The sequence below is a fragment of the Lepidothrix coronata genome, unplaced genomic scaffold (assembly GCF_001604755.1).
Source record: "Lepidothrix coronata isolate B3197 unplaced genomic scaffold, Lepidothrix_coronata-1.0 Scaffold3, whole genome shotgun sequence".
In the NCBI taxonomy this organism is placed as follows: domain Eukaryota; kingdom Metazoa; phylum Chordata; class Aves; order Passeriformes; family Pipridae; genus Lepidothrix; species Lepidothrix coronata.
Window position 1 is genome coordinate 9068279 of NW_016690183.1, and position 23693 is coordinate 9091971.

General features: G+C 36.4%; 1 protein-coding gene across 2 annotated transcripts in view; it reads left to right on the top strand.

Annotated features, from left to right (window-relative positions):
• CNTNAP2 (contactin associated protein-like 2) overlaps nt 1-23693 on the top strand; it is a 1033702-nt gene that overhangs the window by 415821 nt on the left and 594188 nt on the right. The window contains exon 1 of one of the 2 annotated variants that reach the window (XM_017822284.1): nt 22607-22665. The exons of the other annotated variant lie outside the window; for it this stretch is intronic. The gene's annotated coding sequence lies outside the window, so the exon portion shown is untranslated. Of the gene's footprint in view, nt 1-22606; nt 22666-23693 lie in introns of those variants that run through there. 2 annotated transcript variants of the gene reach the window in all.

Consider the following 23693-nt stretch of genomic DNA (forward strand, 5'->3'; position numbering starts at 1 on the left):
AGAACAAAGCAAACAATGGTCACTTTAGCTTGTGCTGTAACTTCAAATCTTCTCACAACCTGAGCATATGAGTTGATGTAAATTCTCAGTGTTTGAGCAGTTCTATTGTGTAAGACTCTTTCCAAGTTCAGTTATCATCTTGTCTCCCTAAGCCTGCTCAGCTGCAGTCTTCAAGCAATGGAATTTTTTTATAATTTTTTTATAATTTTTTTATAATTGTTTTCTTTCAAAATGTTTCTGTTCTCTGAGAAGGTGCACAGAATACCCAGGCCTCTGAATGTGTGCATGCTGAATACTAAGGAAATTTCCTCTGTAAGTTGAGAATTTGTGAGCATGAATTCCCAAGAACTTTCTCATTTCTTCTGTGTCATATGTCAATCTGCTGGAATTTTGGGCATGATGAAAACTAATTCAGAACTGTTTTGCTGCTTTTTTTTCTGCCTGCAATAATAGAGAAGAAATCTACATTCTTCCACATAGCCTTAACAGGTAATAATAAGATGTACTAGAATGTTTTTGTTCAGTTGCTCAGTCAAAGACTGAGCATGACTACATGTTATTTGTAAGGATCAATTAGGAACAGGAGTGACTTCCAGCAAGTTATTTCTTCTTGAGAACTCTGCCTCCTAATTTTTTGAAGGTTTGACTTTTCAAAGGGAAATACTAAATAATGTAAGGGAGTAGTTTTCAGATAAACTTTAAAATCTCTGAAATATTAATTCAGTGAAGTTAGGCTAGTCTAGGAGAAAAAATACAATTTCAGTGAAAGATTTTAAATATTCAGATGTAATGCAGAGGCAAATGCCTTTTTTAGATATCATCAGACAGCAATGCAGGCCTGGCCTGGGCTTTGTTTCCACTCAGTCTGTCAGAATGAGCTATTGTAGAGTTTTGCAAGATGAAGCTGAATGAAGGCTCTGTGTGTCAACCAGATGCTGTCTCAGCAATCAGCCTAAGCACACTTCACACCAGCAGAGTCCCTTTTGAAAGTGTCAGAAGGACAATGTGTTAAAATACTTTGATGTGTCCTGATCATATTCAGGCCACTAGAGATTATTTCTCATCTGAATGTCTTCCTTTGTTATTTTATTTAAGATCAATGATGATACATTTCTCAACACAATTACTCTGTGAAAGCTTTTAGTTTAAAGGAAAAAGAATCTTGCGAGCTCCTCTCAACAGGGCCAGTGTCATCTTTAGTCTCTCTAAAACACTTAACCCAACAGGGCTCAAGGGATGCACTGCCTGATGTTGAAACAGGAGTCGACAGTCCTCGCCCTCATTGCACCTTGTTTGGCTCTGCTGAAGGGGAAAAATGTTGCTTCCTAATTCTAGATCTGTGTACTCAAAGGATAAATAATTTTGCACTCTCAATCCACCATGTCCACACATTCTGTCCATATACTTTGATAGTGAGTGTTTAGAAAAAGATATTCCATGTTAATACATGACTAACACAGGGGAGTTTGATTTTGTGAAAAACACATGTAGGTTAATAACAGGATAATTCCTGTTCATGACCACCACAGCAAGGTCTGGTTCCCCAACACCTCCCCAGATGTTTGAACAACTTCCTGTGCAATCCTGTTACTTTGCTCCAGAGAAAAATAATTCTGTGTTCGAACTCTGATTTCTGTATGAATCCAGTAACTGTTGTTTTTTGTAACTCTGTTTCCAATGATCCTTGCTTTTATGTAAAAAAGAAAAAGAAGAAAATTAAAATTTCTTGTGGAGAAAGTTTTTATATGCATGGAATGATTCATTTTTCAAATTGCTAAGTAGATGAGGAAGAAAGTAATCATAGGAATTAAGTTATCCTGTTTTAGAGAAAGGCTAATTTTTCAGTAGTGTTAATACAAAATAAAACAATGTGTATTTACTTCTGCTTTGTATTTGCAAAGGAATGTGATAATATGCTTTTGCCACAGTAAGATGATAAAACACATTTTATTTTTTCACAGTCAAAGGTGAATTAAACAATAATTATTAGTGCTCAGAAGAGGACAAAGAAGTAGTAAGGTTAGAGAAGTGAAAAAAAAATCAGGAAAACAAATTTCTTTTTCCTTTGCTTTTTTCTTCTGGAGAACCTTTTCTATCTTATGGAAAGATCTACATCACTATAGTATTTACTTACTTATTGAACCTAGTCTTATTCGAGAGTAAGGAATACTTTACAAACAAGTTATTTAAACCTGGACATCATTTAAGAAGTGCTTATGCATGCTTATTATTTCCAAATAATATCAAATATAGCTAGCATGAAAGGTGGAGTTAACATGTGCTCTAAAATTTGTGGATGTTTTTATATTTCTGAAATAAGCAGGGGAAAAAGATTTGAAAACATACTCTAGCTGGTCTGAAACAAAATCCTTTTTGCTATATTCATATGACTTTAAAACTATAGATCTCTTGTTATGTGTCTACAAAAACCTACCATGGCATTCTGAGACAAAATTAATTGTTCCTTTTTTATATTTAAATTCCAAATTATTTATTAAATAAACTGTATTTATTATTATACATATGTGTACACACATGCTTGAAAGTATTTTTAAGTTTGCATGAATGTATGTGAACTTATTTTGCCGAAATTTATACTGTTTATAGTCTAAGTATAGTGTATAGTGTATTCCTAAATTATGTAGTGAAAATCATTTACTGTTGAGTCACATAAACAGTTGTGCAAAAATAATTCAGAGGGCAAGTCAGGGCATAAAAATGAGAGCAGAAACTGTAAGACAAGATGGACAGAAAAAAAAAAGAAAACAAGCAAACAGAAAAGAACATTAGAACCACAAGAGCTCAGAGGGTCAAAAGTTATGCAGAAAATAAGCATAAGGGAGACAGAAAGAAAGTATATCTTAACTAGGTCTGCTTAACAACCAACAAAATCCTAATTCACCTTGTTTTTGTGTTGGGATGGATAAGCTAGCTGGCCAGCTGCTAGACCTTCTGGATATCTACTGATTTCAAACTTCAGAAGACCTTGCATTTTTTTTAGTGTAGTCACTTTGACAACTGACTGCTGAGTACTGGGAGTGTGCTTAGCACCGTGTTGCCCAAAGGTGAAGGGGGATTAAAGGAATGCAAAGCATTGGTGAAGAAGAGACAGTGGCAGACCAGAAGTCAGAAATAAGAATACAGAACATATCCCTAGGCTAGCCTAATCTGAATTAAAAGAATCAAGCAGAGAGCTTGACTATCAGACTATCAGTCTTGACTACCAAGACTCATAAGGAAATGAGTTTTGAATTCTGGTGTCAAAGGAACTAGAGCCTGAGTTTCTGACATGAATAGCTGATAAAAACTAGGGTGGAGGGATAAACCTGAAGCATAACCCAAGGCCTTTTGCTGCATGTTAACAGTGCTCGTAGCAAGATAATGTGTTCATTTTTATCTTACTAAACCTGCAAACCTACTTACTCCGTTCTGTGGTCTTGGTATTCATCTCTCTTTCAGCAGATAAACCTTGTAAATGTTTTGGGGTACTTTTAGTTCCTTATTTTGTGGGGGGTTTTTAAGGAGAGTGAAGAGGTGCTGCTGACCTCTGTATTTTCTTCAGGGACTTTTCTCAAGTCCTTGTTTGCTGGTCTGTTTTCAAACATTATCGCACTCTTTGAACCTCTTTTGTAGGGAATCTACTTCATGCCTTTCTCTGACAGGTGTCACATACTATAAAAGCTGAACGAATGTAGCAATTAATATTGCCTTGTGCCATTTGTGCTCCTTGTCACAAAGAAGAAAAGCAGTCTCAGTGTCTAGGCAGTCCACCATCCACACCAAGACTGTATCTAACCTGGCAATCTCCTGAGTTGCTTCATTGACGTTCCCTATGGGAATATCTTTGTTCTTGCTTTTTCTTACTTCTTATCTGTTTATAAGTAGCATCAGTTACTATTCCATCCTCTCACTTATGTCCAGATGGAAGCAACCATTTGATATTGTAAAAATAGGAACTTTTTTGGGTATATTTCTAAATGAAACACTATTACAGGTTTTTTTCCAGTTGTTTCAATATATAATCATTTCTGTTTAACCCTGGTGTTTCAAGGACTTCTAAGTATATGCGCTCAAAGAAATGTAGGAATTTAAAACAAGTGTTCTTTGTACGGACCTTGGATCTCAACTAAAAGATCTTTTTTTTTTTTTCCTAAAAGGGAATTAAAAAATATACCGTTAAAAAACCAAAACTGTATTTTCCAATATATCTTCCTTCTTAAGTAGAACATGGGAAAAAAAAACCCCAAAGGTCTACTGGCATGTTACAGTATCCCATCCTTAAGGTGCCCAAGGCAACAAGCTAGCATGAGGCCTAATCACTGGTATGTAACACAGTCATGATGACAATGAAAACCTTACTCTCTATCCCAAATCCATGCCTAATTTTGCAGAATACCTCATGTAAGATAGATGCAATCAGGGAGCTGAAGTGGTTTACTGGTGCTTCATTTTGCTTTCTTTAGAAATATATTCGACTCTCATCACGGGTAGCCATACATTTAAATGAAAATATTAAAAAATGTTTTGAAGGGATTTTTCACATAGACGTGTGACATGTTTTTGCTCCATTTGAAATAACTGCCTGAATGTAAAGATCTCAACTGAAATGAATTCTGAAAACCTACAAATATGTTGCTGTGTCAGCCTGTTGTGAAGTATGGAAAAGCATTCCATCATAATAAGAAGTTTTGGGTTGTTTGGTTTTCCCCCTTGAAGCAGCTTAACACTATTCTAGTTTTCTACAGATTTTTATCTGTATGCCTGTATCCTCTCTTCCCTGTGACCTTCATTTCCCCTAAGACACCCTTTCCCATACTGTCCTCGAGGGATTAAAAGGAGGGCAGGAAAACAAACAAAAAGAGGGATTTATGCTTAAGTATGTTTATCAGTACGTGTTGTTGTTTACAGTGCATAGTAGAAGTTAGGATGCTGAACATACACACCTGTCCTGTAGCAAATGTCTCTGATCCTTTTCTGAGCACAGGCATTTTCTTAGTGCAACTGACCAGGTGAAGAATAAATTTTGTGTAAAATCCTTTATGCATGCTCTAAGAGATCTTTTAATCATGCATCAAATGGTCAATAACTGCAATCACATGAGGTTCAAATGCTCAATCAGAGAAGACACTAGAAAGAAATAATAAAAGTAGAAGAGCAAGGCCTTTTCCCCAGTAAGTTACCAAATTAAATTAAATTAAAATACTGTTAATAGAACTTTATGTAGCCCATTAGAAAATTTAAAGTATTTGCAATGACATCGACTTTTCTTGATCAGTGGGTCATAGTCAAATGCCATTTTCCTGGCATTGACCGCCAAGCCCTAGAGAAAATTTTGCCATCATGTTCAGATGATGAAGTAAGGCCAAAAAAACCCCACAGACATAATAAGAACTTGTATGCAAAGCAATTAGGATTCATACTATGGCAATACCCTTCCTTTAAATGGATGCAGAAACTAAATGTATGGCTGAAATACAACTCCAGTAGAAAAGGCACTCTCCTCATTATTTTGTAGAATGAAAGAGACTAAACAGTCATTTTACACTGTAAATACAATGACAGAAAAGATTAAAACTCTTGGAATGCAATTATGCCCAGTGTGTATACACTACTGCATTTTCTCTTATAAAGAAAGTCTTAACAGTCTCTGTGGTTTAGCTGTGTTCCTTTAAAGTACTAAAACATTTACATGCCAATAGAATAAATCCATCTGGCTTTTATATATACATATATATGCAACTATGTTTATGTGTAAGTATATATATACATATACACTTTTTTTTTTTTTGGTTGAGTCCTAATTTCCTAGAAATAAGATTTCAGCTATGTCCAAATGGCTTAGAAATATGCTTTTGTGAAGCAAGGAAAAATAAGAACAGTTACAGCATAAAAATATTTAAAGTATGAATGGACCAGGAGTGCATATTCAGAAACCCAAAATATTTTGAGAAATGTACTTTCTTAACTGTGGCATGGGTGATGCACCATAGATGCACTATGCTTTGCTTCTGTACCCAAGTTTCCCTTTCCTAGATTAATGGAAAAACTCTCCTATTATGTACTGGAGGTTAATTTCATTGCCTGAGATCTACTCTTGACTGACTAAGCATAACTAACAACATCTTGCACTAGACATCAGTCTGCAAGCAAGTAAACCAAAGGCAATCTTGTGTGACACTGCAGCATCTCTGGAAACCATAAGTATAAATTACAGAAGAGTTGGAAGGAAAAGTATACCAAATGTAGTCAAGAGATTTCAGAGATGTTTCTGAAAGTATTCCTCTGTCTAAAACTTCCATCATTCAATAGTGGTTATGAATTAGAACTGTGAACTCATGAAACATTAGAAATACCAAGTCAAAGTTCTGACCAAAAAAATCTGCCCAAAAATAAGAGAAGAGTAGTTGAAATTTAGTTGTTAGTATAAAAAATATTGGACTATCTATTAGGAAGATAATTCAATAAAGAAAAGTGTTAAGCTGGTCAAAAGTGAATGTGACGTCAGGGGCTAAAGAAGATTACTTACAAAGTGTAAATGTCAAAGAAATTTCTTCTATTTTCCGACTGAAAAAGCAAAACCTGAGGAAAAGCTGACGGTATTAGAGCAAAGCGTGAAATACTTAAGCAATAATTTAGTGTATTTCCACGTTTGTACTTAGAAGTATGAACAAAAGGTAGTGGTTAATGAATTTGATGAGCGAACAAAAATCATGTGAAAATACTTGTGATTTAGGAGAATAGTATAAAGTCTTACAAACAGTGTCACCATTTGACTGGTTTTTTGAAGGTTAAAGAATCATCTCTAAATCTCAACACTCCCGTATATGTTCATTATCAATTATTCATCAATTATTATGAATTAGGTTATTTCATGCTGTGAGATACTCCTTAGGTGTGAAAGAATGCCATGAAGACACCACAGTGCTCTATTAGCTTACTTTGTACCATTTGCAGACAATAAGAGAGCGTGGTTGGCTCCATTGAGGATGCCTGGATGATGGTATGCAACCATAATATCTGGGGCAGATATTTGTCAAATATTCTAGGTGGGCTCAAACACATATAAAAAGTTTAAGTTAAACATTTTTTTAATTTGGACTACTTAAGGAATCAATGGGATATTCTGGAATATCTTGCTGATGTAGAAACAAATTTTGAATGATGTCTATCACTAGTAATAGTGGGGCTGGACACTTCTGTAATATATCTTAAAGGTTGTCTTACCTTCAAAACACTTCTGAATTTTAGGGCATTTAGGCCTCATATGAACCATATTGCTCATATATGCAATGTAAATCACTATCTAAAATTAATTGGTTCTTTTCACTACAGGAGGACAATAAATCTAAATTTATTAAATGATTGATACTCTATGTGATTCAACTTTCCCTACTTCCAGTTCTGCTGCAGCTTTTGTTGTGGCTGCATTTAATTGCTGTCCATGTACTTGGTTCTTGTTTTAGGAATAAGAAACAGTACTGTTATATACCAGATGGTATACAAATAGTTCATGATGCGTGCTGGGATTATGAAAGTTGAAATAGTACATGCACATATAAAATTATCTTTGTATATATTTTTAATGAGAGTATCTGGGTGGATATGTCTCTTCTTACAATGGTATTCAAAATGATCAGATGGCACAAAGAGCAAAAAAATGAACTTTTCTCCTTCAACCTGAGGATTCTCTTTGCAATGGAATGAAATTAAATGCTGTCTCCTAGTTAAACTGTACACTTTTTATAAATAAGTTAGTGCTGGAGACATAACCTCAATCTATAAAACATGATGAGAAAATAGCAAAGAATAAAAAGCAGACAGACAGTAGTCAGAGAAAAGTCAATCAGTTTGAAGCAGACTGAGCAGTAGTCTGCAATATTAGACAGCTTGTGACCTTTTAATATCTTTCGCTTGTCATGACTTGAACGCTTAAAAGGAAGTACCATCATTTGTTATGAAAAAAAGAATACTATACAGAAAATGATTAAGTTTTGATTATATGGATTTGTTTTTTTTTTTTAATCTTTAAAATAAATGTGGAAATATCTTTTTCTTTAAGTTCAGAGTGCTATTTAGTGATGTGCTTTTTGGAATTATTAAGTAGTACTGCTAAATCACATGCCTATAAAAGCTGGAGAAGAGCAAAAGATAATAACCTAATGAGAATTAGTTTTGATTATTTGAATTTTTGTTATAAATCCTCAAGGCAAGGAGTAGTGTCATTCTCTTTTTTTGTTACTCTAATAAAAATGAATAAAAACTGAAGTTGAAATTTTAATACCTAAAAAAAGTAATTATAAATTCTGATAGATGACAGATCACATAACAGTAAGTTCTGAGCAGTTTAATAGATAGTTATAGTGTCTCTTTTTCATTAGTCAAAGGTCATAGTCTATCAATAAAACATCAGTTATATCTCATGACTGTAGAACAATTACTGGGTTTATATTGATTTGATGATTTTCGCAAAATATATTTTTGGTCTACAAAAGTGGAACAGAGAAAATCATAAATCCTCCCTTCTAAAACTGTCTACAGTTGGGTATGACTCTATGATAGATTAATAGTGAGATATAACTAATATATATGAAACTACTTGAATAATTCATTGATAATAAGCACAATATCATAGTCAAGATTTGTCTTCAAAAATCCATCCTCTGTCAACAGACTTAGTTGGACAATGAAAGAACGACCTAGCCAAATCAAGAGACTTTAAATTTTTTTGAATTAGTCTTCCCAATTAGTGAAGGCAAAGTTTACGGAGCATTTCAGGATGCCTTTTACCTTTGCCTGAATTCTTCTTGATACTAAAACGTTATTTGAGGTTGCTTTTTCACTGCCTGTTGTATATATGATGAAAAAAAGAAGAAAACATAACAGAAACTATAGTGTCAACAAGCTATTAATGATACACACTTGGTCCTTTCATCTTACTAACCATAAAAATGTAGGTACAAAATATTTGTGGTATTCTGTATTTCAGGAGCACTAGAGAAAATGCATGGAGTAGGTGATGAAATATGCGTGTAGTTTATGACATAGAACTCTGGACCAAAGTTAATTAAACTTTTTGCTTCTGTGCTTGGCATGGTTGAGTAAAAATGGAGAAAATAACTTCACTTTTAAAGTTACAGAAAAATTCATGAAATTTAAAGAAGTAAAATTGAGAAGCAAGGTCTTGAGCACTATTTAAAAATATATTTCCTTTTGGCCAAGCTTGCAATTCAGTATTCACGCAACCATAAAATTTCTGTTTCAAAAACAAAGTACCTAGGAATTCCCCATTATTTTCATACTTTTTTGTTGTTGTTGTTGTTTTTGTTTGTTTGGGGGTTTGGGTTTTGTTTGTTTGTTTGTTTGTTTTCCGAAATACCAGGCTTTTCAGGCATTTTTTATGAATTGTAGTACATATATGTGGATTTGCAACCACTGTGACAACACACAATACAGAGGGACATGGATTTAAGTAGGAAATATGTCCTCCTGTTACAGAAATATCAAATCTTCCTAATGTTCGGTGGTTTGTTTTAGGCAAGAGACTTGGACAATGTTAGAGCAAAGTATTATTCCTTAAACCTAATGTACTGAAACATGTTAAAATTACTTCATATCATACTGCCTGGAGTGGTTTTGAAACTTGTTCAAGTGTTAAATCTCTCCTTGAAAAAAGCTTAAATAGATAAGGAGAAAAGGTTTTTGTTTTCCTTTGTAAAACTGCTGTTGCCCACTCTCGTACTGAAGTACCTTGTAATGCCTAGTGTAGTCTGGAACTGGAAATACACTTGGGGAATCAAATTACACCTGGGAAACTGAAAACCCAAGTGCTATCTACTCTTCTGGATCTGTATAAAGAAAATCCTGTCTGTCAAGAAAATGTCAGCTGCATGTAGAGTAGAAATTACATTTATTATTATATTCACTATTTAAAAAAGTGGGTCTGTGAGAGGAAGCAAAATTTTGAGTAGGAAAATAATACAAAAATTAAGAGCATAGGAATGTAAAATTCTGCTACAACATTCTCTATTATAATCTAAGGCATATGAATATTTAAATTGTTTATATGGAAGGCTTCTAAACAATAGAAGTGCCTTTCCTATTGTTCTTTCCTTTAGTTGAAAATGGTAATTATTACCCATGTCAATGCAGCTTCCATTTATATTCATTAAAGGTTTCCTTCTGCTCATGCCTACTTATGCCCAGTGATATCACAGCAGTTTTCTCATCCCTGGTATTTGTCCTTGCCTGACAACTTTCCTGTCCACTGTTGGTGGCTTTTTCTTCCTCCTTACCTGCAGATATCATCCCAGTTATTGTGACCTCATTGCTAATAATTCTCTGAGTATCTCCTTTTTACCTTCCTTTGCCTTCAGCTACCTATGTTACCTTCAGCAGCAGCCTCTTTTCATTTCCAGGTAATTGCACCCTCTTTCCTCTTTTCTCAAGAGCTTTTTCATTAAGAGCTGTAGGCATCACTTCTCAGCTTCATGTTCTGGTATTAGGGGTGTGAAAAGAATTGAACAATCCTCCGGGAACACAGTATGTCCAAGCTGCACCAGGATGCTAGTGATTAGTACACACACACACACACACACACACACACACACATATATATTTCTGTGAATGATTTTCCATTTTGATTAGAGATCTACTTTCCTCCTCTGACCTTTCTGACACACAGACTGTTTGCTCTAATTCATAAGGCTACTGAGATCACCTTCCATATTTGCTGATGCAAAAACCCTAGATTTCACTTTGAATCCTCTGTCTGGTTTCCATTATTTGTTTTAGATTTCTTGGGTTTTGGAAAGTTTTGATGATTTTTATTTATCCCCCTTTCTTCTATGTTTCATGCTGTTCTCTGCACAGCTTACCTAGGATTTTTTAGAGATAGGGAAATCCACTTAGTGTGGTCCTCTTGTTGTTAGGTAGTGAAAAAATCCTTCCAGATTTATTTCTTTTAAATATCCCAGTGTCTGCTTAAGGCAACAGCAATGTTCATCCGTGGTCCAGACTGGCAAGTAGAGTTTTTTGTGAAAAAAGCTCCATCGATAGGCAAATCTCAGTAAGTAAAAAAGATTACCACCAATAGTAGTCGTCTGTCATTGACAAATATGTGGATATTTTGAATATAGGGAATTCTTATGAAGTAGTCTAGGAAGTCTACTCTTTGTGTGCTTGCATTGTCTCACAGACCATAGGTGAAGCGCTCCTCACTGAAGAGAACTGTGTTGTAGTTTAAATTATTTTAAAGAGAATATATATTTCTTGAACTTAGACAAGAAGAATTGTAAATATTGTTTGAATTACTTCATGTTAATCATGAAAAAAATATGTAGTTTTATCTTCTAGCCTACCGGATGTTATTATCCAAGAAAAACAAAGTAATTTGCAGGCACCAAGTTTACACTCTTTGTCTCACTTTGTGAATAGAGACCACTTCTGGGAAACAGTTTCTAGTGCATCAAATGTTGAAAACTGCTGGAATAGGTGCTTGCACATGAATTAAACACAAGTAACCTGGTATTTGACAACTATTCTATTTAATTTTCTGTAACTGTGATTGAAGCTACAGCTAGCAGTCTGTCAGAAATACATTTCCTAGTTTGTTGAAGCATTCTGACACAATCCAGGCATAAAACTTGTTGAAACGCTCCAAAGTGAAATTATTTATTATTTTAAAATTTATTGGTTAGTTTGAAAACAAATCATATGGGCATAGGAAAGGATCTGCTATAGACATCTCAGGTGGTAACATCCAGTTATGTGCTGTTTGTTGCTACCAACCACATTTGTGTAAGGACTTAGAGAAATGAAGGCTCTGCCTCTCCAAGTTAGATTTCTTAGCCTTGCTAACTGTATTTCAAGTTTATGTTGGAATTTTCCCCCTGTTGCTGGTGCCAGAAATCTCTTCCCAACTTCTTTCAAAATTTTAGTAATGGATATTTGATAACCATTGCAGTTTTTATCATATCTTTGTCTTTCTCTTACTAGCATTTGATTTATTCAATTATTTTAGAAACAGTAGTCATAAGGATTCTTCCTTTTTTTCTTTGTGTTATGTGTACTAAGCACATCGGTTCTTCTCTGGTAAGACAGACTTTCTGTTTCCCTGCTTCATGTATTTCATATACCACTTTCATGTTTTAGGGCTATAAAGATGAATTGCCCATACAATGAACAGGGAAGTTTTCCGATGCCTCATAAAATGGTATTAATATTTACTGATTTGTGTTGGAGAAAAAAAACCCTGAAACATATGAAGATCAAGTTTATATTTTCTATTGCAATATAGCAGGTACTCAGCAATATGTGCCTGTACTGCATAGAACAGAACAAGAACAATTTAAGCTTGGCTGTAATTAATCAGATGAAAGATCCCTCTATTGTGTCTCTGACATTTTTCATAAAGAAATACCTGGGGGAAAAAAATTGGTGGGAATATGTATAATGCTTCCATGTAAAATGCTTCTGTCTTCTAATTAGTTTCAGCTCAAAGACTTCTTGAGTCATGTGTGGTATTGTGTTTTTAGTAACCCCCAGTGGATCCTTTCCTATGTGCTTTTGCAGTTTCCATTATTAATCCCACACAGGCCTAGAGTACCCACGAGTTCTGTGGCAATAAATTTTATAAGTTGTTGTCCCTTTGCCGAGTTTCATTTTTTTTTTAATGTTTTGAACCTATATTCATTTGATGTCCAGTTTAGCCACAAAGAGAGTGTTGATCCTTCTTATGCTCTCTCCACATTCCTTGTGATTTTGTAGACCTTCTTCATTTCCAATGAAGTAATTTATTTTCCAAATCAAAGGCATCCATATTATTTAGTTGTTCTTCATAGAGAAGTTTCAGTTCCTATCTCTTTTATATCCTTTTTGAGATGAGGATTTATGTTCAAACTGTAGATGGACGATTGTTTCCAGTGACCTGACTGTATTTTCTGTACTCCTGTACTAGCATTTAATTTACTTCTTAACTGCTACTGAGCATTGATTTCAGTGTTTCTTGGAACTACCCATTATAATCCTAAGGTCTCTCTTCTGAATAGTAATGGTTAGCTCAGAGCTCATCATTTTTATGCGAAATTAGGATATTCTTTTCCCCATGTGGCACTTTACATTTATCTACACTTAATTTCAGTCATTCAGCCTCATAAGACATATTCTACTGCAGTTCTTCACAGTGCTCTCTCACCCTTACCACTCACTCTAAATAATTTAGTACCATCAGCAAACTTTCTCATCTCTCTCCTTACCATCCTTTCCATATAGTTTATGAATATGCTGAACACTGCAGATATCAACAAAATTCCTCTGGAGATTTCCCCTGTTAGAATTCAACATTGTCTAATGCTTCTCTTTTAACCATTTAAGGACTTTCCTCATACTATAACTGCTTCATCACCTGAAAAGTCTTCGTTGAGGGATAATTTCCAGTCTTATGGAAAGCTCAGCTGATTACATTAATCAGAACTCTTTTATCCATATGCATATTTGCTCTTTCAGTGGGTTGGTCATGAAGGATTTTTTTGCAAAAGCCAAGCTTACTCTTCTCAAGCAGGTCATAATTACTCAGGTGTCTGCAGTAATTCTATTCTTTATTCTAGTTTATAAGACTTTTCCTGACACAGTGACAAGGTTACTGATCTGTTTGTAGCCTGACTCTCCCGGAGACGATTTTTCAGAATTGTCACCCTCCTATGGTGAGGCACCACAGCAGTTTTACGTGAGAAATTATTCACCATTTTTAATAGTTTAGCTGTTTCATCCCCAAGTTGCTTTAGAACCCGTGACTGAATAGTCTGACCTCTGTGATTTGTTACTTTTCATTTTAACTGTTGTTCCGAAGCTGCTTCAAACTGAATCTATGACAAAATCCCTTATAAAGAAGAAATGCACGAGGGCGATCACCCCAGTTTTATCCACAGAACGCAAAGAATGCATTCAACTTCTCTGCTGTAGATTTCCTTTTATATTCTGTTTATATCTACTTATCTGTTGGTATTGCAAAGTGCCTGGCAGTCTGCGTTCTTTTGGCATGTCTGAAGAAGTATTTGTTACTCATTTTGGTATCTGATAATAGGGTCCATATAGCTCACTTTTCTGTGTTCCGATTAAGTATGATCAGCCCTGCTGCTTAAGGAGAGGATAATTTGGCCTTTTTTGAGATATAAGCAGGGAGTGTAGGATTGTACAGATTTTCACTAACAGAGGAACTTTTTGTTATTGTTAGAACCATTCTATTTAGGAAAATGCTTGTGAAATCCTTTTAAAAATTCACACAAAAATTGAATATTTATTGTTTTCTTTTTAAAAACTCTATTCTTTCTAATAATTAAAATAAAAGAATTTTTGAAAATGTACTATTTCTTCACTATACAAACTTAAGAAAATTCTAGATGAAGAACGCAAGGTTTCACTGATAAAAAGCACTACTGTGCGTTCTGAGAGTGTCTTATCCTATTGAGCAGGCAGCACTTAAAGTTTCTGCTGTTTCTGAAACATGAAGTCAACTTGAAATAAACTAGAGACTTAATCAGACCCAGCAACTACTCAATATATCCACTAATTTCCAGATTTCTGCTGTTCTCAGGCCTTTGTCAGCAGAAGTTGACAGAAATGTGGGTGTATTTGATGGCTCTATAATTGCAAATTACAATTATTTTATTTTTGCTGTTCTTTCTTCTTCCCTTCCCCACTGAGTTCTGTTTCCTGTTTTTAGCTTTTGAGAGCTCAATACTATCATCATCGCAGGGATTGAGTCTCTACTTTTATAATTTCTATGATCTTTTAAAATGGATCAGTACATTTACAGTCTGAGAAGAAATGTTTATTTTAAATTCATAATTTAGATAGAAATATAAATAGTGTAGATGCCTGTAGATGTCAAAATTGACAAACTTTCCCCTGAATAGAAATGCAGTGCCTCACTTGGGCCTTGAACCAGTCAGGTCAGTTAAAATATTTCAATCCCTATGTCAAGATATATGTCAAAGGCAAGTACGTAGTTACTGCTCCACACAACAATTTTCCAGCATAGCCCTAAGGGTTTAATGCTGCTTTCAGGGATACAGCATTGTATAGCCGTGATTAGAAACAACTTCTTATATATTCTCATCATTTACTGCTATAGTTCTTTTTCCCTTAACGCAAAAGAATATGTGAGAAGTCAGCCCTCAGCATTCTGATTTACAGATGATCTGCAAAGAAAGCAGAACTGACTTACTGATTGACCTGTTGGAGCAAAAGATAAAATACTCAGTATTCTTGCTGAGAAAAGTTCTAAAATCCTTTCTCCTAGGAGCACCTCTCACGAGTGAGCAAATCACCTTCCTAAACACAGACAGTGACTTAGATGTCTAGGTATTCTACAGAGATACACTGGGATTATCTGGAAGTAGAGCCAAAAACCTGAGCTACAGTTGTAAAATATAAATGAACATTCAGAAACTTTTCTTTATATTCTTACGCTGACACCCGACTTAGATATATTTTGATTTTATAACCATCTTTTATCCCGTATGAAATAGTAGTATAAAGATGCACTGTTTTAAAACTAGGTTTTGTTAGCTATGGATTTAATGAGGAATAATAAGTGTGTGGTATGTGGCAGTTCTGGATTTCATAAACATAGAACTCCAGTAACAGTCTTAAAAAAAAAAAAATCAAACCGTCTCATCTGTATTATTTGTATTAATTTCAAAAGTGCAATTTTTTCATTTTTCTCTTTACAGTACCACTCCATAGATCCAGGTTAACACTTGAAACTGAAGGCCTTTCTGCTAGATTTTGGAATCATGAATTGAATGCAAAGTGATTTGAGCCATATTATTTCACTCAATTATTGAGTCTAAACATGGTAATGAATTTGCTGACCCAGACAAATGATGCCAGCATAAATGCAATCTAATAGGATTTTCGTACTTTTTATTCCCAAGCATTAGTCTTCTGAAATAACTGAACCCAAAGGCAAAACTACTGATCAGTGTAACTGACACCTTCTACTCTACATGTTTCTATGGCATAGAACGCCTAGAATACATCTATTTGTACAAGTAATCCTTACCAAACCAGGTAGACCTTTATCTAAAATTCTTGTCTAAACTAATATTCTAGTACTAGAAGATAAGTAGAGAGCTCTAGGGTAAGATTAATGTCATACACATTCATTTACTTAATCTAGGTACCCAGTACCAGCTGAGACACCTCAGGCATGCTATCTGGCCCCAAGCTGTTGGCTAGTATCAGATCTGCTGTGTCACATCTGTCGAGTTGGTGGGGATGTCTTGGTATTCTAGCATGTCTGTCACTAGACACTTGAATTTAGCACCTAAATTAATCTCTTGAATCATAGAATGTTAGGGGGTTGGAATGGACCTTAAAGATCATCCAGTCCCAACCCCCTCTGGCATGTGCAGGGACATCTCCCACTAGACCAGGTTGCTTCAGACCTTATCCAACCTGGCCTTGAACACTGCCAGGGTGGACCTCTCTGGGCAACCTGTTCCAGTGTCTAACCACCCTCACCGTAAAAATTTCTTCCTAATATCTGAGCTAAATTTCTCCTCTTTCAATTTGTACCCATTACTCCCTGTCCTATCACTACTGTTCCTCACAAAAAGTCCCTCTCCGGCTTCTCTATAGGCCCCCTTCAGATACTGGAAGGTTGCTGTGAGGTCTCCATGCAAACTTTTCTTCTCCAGGCTGAACAGTCACAACTTTCTCAGCATCTCTTCATAGGGGAGGTGCTCTAGTCCTCTTATCACTTTGTGGCCATTCTCTGGACTTGCTCCAAGTTTTCCACATCCTTCATATGTTGGGAACACCAAAACTGTACTCAGTACTCCAGGTAGGGTCTCACAAGAGCAGAGCAGAGGGGCAGAATCACCTCCTTCGACCTCCTGGCCGTGCTGCTTTTGATGCAGCCCAAGATTTGGTTGGCTTTATGGACTGAGACTGCACACTGCCAGCTCATGGTGTGTTTTTCACCAACCGTCACCCTCAAGTCTCTCCTCTCAGGGCTGCTGTCAGTCGCTTCTCCACTCAACCTGTAGATGTGCTTGGGATTGCTGGGACCCAGGTGTAGGACCTTGCACTTCACTCTGTTGAACTTAATGAGGTTTGTATTGGCCCACCTCTCAAGCCTATCTAGGTCCATCTGGATGGCATCCCTTCCTTCCAGCATGTTGGGATGCATTTCTCCTGAGCCTGGAGGAGGTGATCTAGCATTCAGCTGGCATTCTTGGGCCCCTTTGCCTTCCAGGGCTCTATCCCATGGGTCTCTACTTGAAGAGGCCAACATCTGGCCTCATGAAGTCCAGAACAGTGAGCTTGCTGCATGCCCTCCTCACTGCCCTGAGGATCTCAAACTCTCCCATTTTGTGGTAACTGCAGCTATGGCTGCCTTGGAGCATTACTTACCACACCAGTTCCTCTCTGTTGGGGAGCACAAGGCCCAGTAGGGCATCTCTTCTTGTTGGCTCTTCAAGCCAACATATACAGCTTGTGTATGGATGTTCTTGTTGATACATTCAAGGAAGCTCCAGGACTGCTTGTGCCCTGCTGTGTTGTCCCTCCAACAGATATCAGGGTCATTTAAATCCCCCATGGGGACCAGGTCTTGTGAGTGTGGGGCCACTCCTATCTACCTATAGAAGGTTTATTCCACAACATCCTCTTGATCAGGTAACAGACCCCCACTATAACATCCCCTGTCCACGCCCTCCCTTAGTCTTCACCCACAAGCTCTCAGCTGGCTCCTCATCCTCCCCCAGGCAGAGTTCCATACTCTGCAGCTGGTTATTGACATAGAAGTCTACACCCTCTCCTCATCTCCCTAGTCTGTCTTTCCTAAAAAGCGTAAGACCTTCCATTCCAATGTTCCAGTCATAGGAGCCATCCCACCATGACTCTGTGATGCCAATGATATCATAACCATGCAGGTGTGCACACATCTCTAGTTCCTCTTGTTTGTTCCCCGTACTATGTATGTTCGTGTAGAGGTATCTGAGCTGGGCCCCAGATAAAGCCAACTCACTGGCTGGAGTATCTGGAATGGAATGCCTTTGCACTGTTCCAGGCATCCATTGCAGATATTGGCACTTGCCTGGCAGGATTGTGATGGCTAGGGGCCTCCCTCCCTCAAAAAGTCCAGTTTAAAGCCCCCTTCACTAGTCTGGCAAGTCCCTAACCAAAGATACTTTTCCGCTTCTTTACCAGATGGACCCCACAGCCCCCATTATATCAGGTTTAGCAAAGCCAGTCTTTTGACTGAGTTGAAACCATAGCTGGTTCTCTTCTGGTTTTATGGGTGATGACTCACTCTCTGAGTTCTGTGTCCTACCTGCCTGCGTGAACTGCCACGCAAACTGCTGTGCCATGCCCTTCTGACATGCCATGTCCTGTTTGCCCACGCTTTTTGCCATCCTCCTGGTCGTTTGCAGACCCTGGAGCTGCTTAAATCTCCCTCGGATGCTACTGACAATGCCCCCTCCTCGCCTAATTGGCTATCAGGTCCTGACAGGGCTTTGGGCTGCTGATCAGGTGTCCCTGAGCTCCTGAACTACTCTGTACAGCACAATCCAACAGCCACACCCAGATTTACCTCAGTTGCCGCTGCTGTCGCTTCACCAATGGACTCTTGAAGTTGAACACCTTTACCCCAACTCAGAGGAATATCTCATTTCAGGATGGTATTTATGTTTTAGCCATTTAACCTAATTCTACATAAGTGTAAGCTGTAACATCCCATCTTCAAGGGCAAGTTCTTATTACTCAGACCCAGACCTGTGAGGGAAGGATATACCACTCTTTCTGTACTGGCAGGGAGATATTTCAGCTCTGCTATGAAATGCTCTCTACTTCTCCTTCTAAACACTTAACACTGTTTACCTTTCCAGTGTGGCTCAAAACACACATTATGCCAGGACTGTGCCGAGCTATTGTGCGAAAGAAGCTATTGGGCTACGTACTTGCCTTCAGCCCCCTCTCATCCTTCTACATTAGCAGTTGTTTTCCTATGTTGCTATGACAGAGAGCAAAAGTAAGGCTTCCTCAAGTGTTATAATTCCAAAAAGAACATCAGTACTTTAGATATACAATATAAAGCTGTTTAAAAGCCCAGCATAGTCATCTGCTGCTTGAGATAGATAGCTTGCAAAATATAAATTCACTAGCGTCTCTAAACATGTTCTCTAATTTTTCACTCTCTACGTTTCTTAGGGATGGAGGATGTAAATCATTTTGCATACATCAATGCAAATGCAATTCAACTTAGGACTGGCATGTAGTCTAATTGGCTTTAAAATGGAATTTTGTTTTTTGAGTGCTAATTTTCAGGTAATGACTTTCTAATTGATTTTCTTTTTATGAAGGACCATTGATTCACTCCCTTCAATGAAATTCAGCCGGCTTCCCAAGGGAATTTATGAAAAGCTGCTGAAAACAAGGATCTATCAGTGCTGCTTGCTTTCCACCTTGCTTTGCTCTCCATTCTGTCTAAAGTATATGCTTTATTTTTTCCATGAGCAGGCTTAGACAAGGCTAGACACTCATATTTTGTATAGATATGAGTGTGAAACAGACTCTTTAAAACACCAAATATTTTTAATCAATGATTAATTGAATTTTTGTGACATTCTTCCTAAAAACTAGATGTTAACCATGGTCTCATATATTAATATGAAAGATATTTAATATTTTTATCAGTTATACCAAGAAAACAGTCTGGATCACACAGAAGTTATCTGAACAAAAAGAGGATTGACAATTTTTAGATGGAAGTATGAGCTATTGTTACCATATTGCTTATATTATTGGCATCAGTCAGAGATGACTTTGTATGAAGCACACTGGAGATTGCCTGCAAGTTTTCTGGTACAGTACAATATAGCAATCCCAGCTAGATGATAATGCATAATGTTAGTGATAACTGGAAATCTTCCGGTGATCCTGTTTTAGAAGGGGTTTGAACCCTGGTGTTTAAGACAGTGAAACAACTGTGAATCAATTCCACAAAAAAGTGAATGGAAACCCATGCTGTTATTTTACTCTGATTTTGCACATCCACTGTGGGAAGAGGGAGGGAGGAGGGAGGCTAGTGTCTTTAAAAAAAAGCCTGCAAAGGTTTTGCAAGCCAGATCATATTATCATTTTGCAAGCTGTTCCAGACAAGTTAATTTTGCTTAATTATCTATTATTTTAAGGTTATAGAAGCTTAGTCAGTGTTTTCCCGTCCTAGTTTGCCACATTCTTGCAAAGGAGAAGAAATCCATGATAGTAAACCATTCCTGAATACAGAGCAAAATATGTAATGAGATCCTGTGACTGGATGAACAAATCAAGTAGAAATAATGCGTATTTTTAGCACTGAATATAAGTAGCACTGGAAGAGCTTCCATAGGGGTGTGTTAACTTTGATTTTCCATCACTTTCAGTTTTGAAATCAAGACTGGATAACTTTATGAATGCTGCACTATAGCCCAGACTGAGAACTCATTACCTAAACTATTGTGTGGGGGTTGACATTGTGGCTACTGAACTCCAGACTAGATTATTATCATAATGCTCCCTTCTAGCCACAAAAATCAATGAATCTTTGTCATTTGAATTTTATTTTTTTTTCTTAAGAGAGTAGGGATGTAAAAACGGTGCATGGATTCATTTTGTTTTTAAAGGATCAGTGTATAAATAATAGCTAATTAATTCTCAACAAACACTTCTGAGAGTATTATCTCTGTTTCACAGACAGAATGAGTTTCAGAGACTTTGGGATGTTAGTCTTGGTTCACATAGTAAGTAAGCAACAAAACGCAAATGCCAGCAGTCGTTCCTGACTGCTGTGCTTGTGGTATTACAAGTATTTACAGAGTTTTATCAAATGGCTGTAAAGACATTTCCTGCAGAAGCTTCCTGTGATCCTGTAGAGAAACAATATGATAGCCTCTTCCACCTGAAGAACTCCGAATTTGTTTTGAGCACTTGCAAGCATGTTTTCAAAATACTCTCAAGCGATATCCTAATTAGTCTAGAAGTCAGGGAAAGGGAAATATAGGGAAATGCCGTTTCCTTTGTCTTTCCACTCCTCCTTCATAAAGATAACCACAAAGAATGTTTTTTTGTTTCTCTCATATCGGTTTTAGGGAAAGGAATATAGCAGACTAATAAACAGCAGCAAGGTAATGGTGTCTTCACTACAAAAGCCAGTGATGCTAAGAATGCCTGCCACTACTGGAAAACAGCAGTGTTTGTGTGATGTAGCTTTGGAAAAAAAGAATATGTGAAAAGATTCACTGTGTGTCTGCCAGCCTTTTCCAGGTAAATTAGGACCTTTGCATAGGAACAGAACTGCAACCACCTTTTCCATGCTGCAGCAAGTCCTTGTCACAGGAAAATTAAATCATGTAGGACAAATACTAGACCTCAGTAATAAAGATCTTTGTACATCAGAATTTCCACCTTCTCATTCCACATGAGTAGTAAAACACACGATTCTGTTAGTGGCATAGGTATTGCTCTATTGACATCCAAATCTCCTTTTCATTCAGTGGCTATAGAGACCCTCAGCCCTGATCAGTGATAGACTCAAGACACTGCAATAAAGTCATGCTAAACTCAAAATATTGCTACCTCTTTGGCCAGGGAAGCATGTATCCTGGCTGCCAAAGATAAATAAACCAGAAATATCTGAGTCAGATAAAATTGCCCTTGCTGTGTGAGGAAAAACTTGCACACAACTAGTGATCAGTTGACTCTAAATGTTCAATCCCCTAAGACTGAACAAATTTAGGAAGTTTCTATTAGGAGAAAATTGGGCTGTTACATCACTGTATTACTCATGTAATGAATTATAAAGAAAAGAAGTGAACAGGTGATCAAAATTTTAAAATCCTTCCCTCTTCCAATTATTGTTGTCAAACTAGATTCGCCTTTGTTGATCATTCAGCAAGGTTTTTGATTTATGGAAGTCCTCCTATTTCAGATGCTAGCAGCTATTTGAGAGCATTTGACTTAAAAGATGAATGGCTATACAGTCACTTTCAGAGTAGTAGTTGATGTGAACCTGAACAAAACAATATCATAGGGAGATTACAGATGCATATTATCTCTGTCAAAGGGAAAAAAATACAACTTCTAAGGCATACAGTTGCAAAAGAAGTAATGGGATGAAATCAGATTATGTACTTTAAAGCAAAAATAGGACCTTCAGTATTTCTTATTCTATTATTGTATGTTTTAATTAAGGCATCTAACAGTATACTGAATTCACAGAGGTTTCCAACCAAAAGTTACTCAGTCTAAATTTCTGATATGGATACCAGGTACTTTTAGCATGAAGGCTGAGAACGGACTTCAACAGAAACACAAGTATTCTGTATTCTTTCTGTCATTCTCATGACAGAAAAAAAAAAAAAAAGTAAAAAACCCCTAGATATTCCTTTACACATTCCTTTGTAAAGTATTCTTGTGTCTTCTTGGTATCATTTTAAAAAGCTAAGTGATTAAAACTGTCCTTATTTCTCTAGAAAGATGAGCAGCTATAGAATGCAAGTCAAAGGGCAAGCAGGCCTGTTTGAAGACTGCCACATACTGTAACTCTGCCTTTGGGGATTTCTTAGTAATATTCCTCTGAACAGTTTGAAAGGATTATTCTGAAGAGTCCTACTCCAGGTATTCTTCCTGAAATAGGAATTTAGTGTTTGCTTGCATAAAATTTTGCTTATGATTCTCTGCATTTTGAGCCCTTTTAACCTTATACTGAGTTTTAGAAAGGACTCACATGTTTTTCATTGAAGTTTCCCATATTTATATTTTGATTAGATTTCTTTTTTGCTGATATCATGGGTCACAGACCAAAAGGTTCTAAACCTTTGAACCTTTGTCAAGAAGATCTTGACTTAAGGTGGTGATTTTCAGAGTATGGAGTCTGCCTAGGGTGAACAGGAGAAAAAGAAAGAGAAATGGTTAATGAGTTCCTGTTTCATAGTTAACTTTGGTAACTGCATCAGTCTTTGGAGTTCTTGGTTTTAGAGTATGTGAAGTATTTTGGATAAGTTACTTTTATTTTTTTTCCTCTTGACATGTTCAGAAAGTACTGCACCTACAGCCAGAAACTGAGATGTGTTAGTGTTAGGTGGCAATAGCACTAATTTTCTTTCTTTTTTCTTTCTTTTTTCTCTAGTCATTGCTTGGTAAATTTTGACTTAATGTTGTACATGTATTTTCTGTCTTTTATAAATATCATAACTTGGAATCATGCAAAAACAATCAAACAGATTGGAAATTATTTTTAATGCCTACTTCTTGTTTCTATAATTTTAAATTAATTATGTAATGTTTTAATATGACTTAAGGAGAGTTAAGGCAGGTTTAAAGACAGCTTTTTTTTCTTTATTATCCAGTCTTTCTTCCCATTATTGGGAAGCTTATCTGAATTGTGGAGAACACAAGTACTATTTGCAATTAACTATAATCCCAGCATTAAAAAGATACAGAAAGTATACTAGAAAAACACCTGACTATTTAATTTTTGTCTTCAAAGTTTTTTTTATTTTATCTCAATATGCAATATTAACTTTATACTTGAAGCAAATAGTATACAATACCAGACATTATTTCCCACAGCTTGATTTACAGTTGTATTCTCGTAAGTAACAATTTCAGATATGACACATGTTTTGGTTCACAGTTATTTTGTG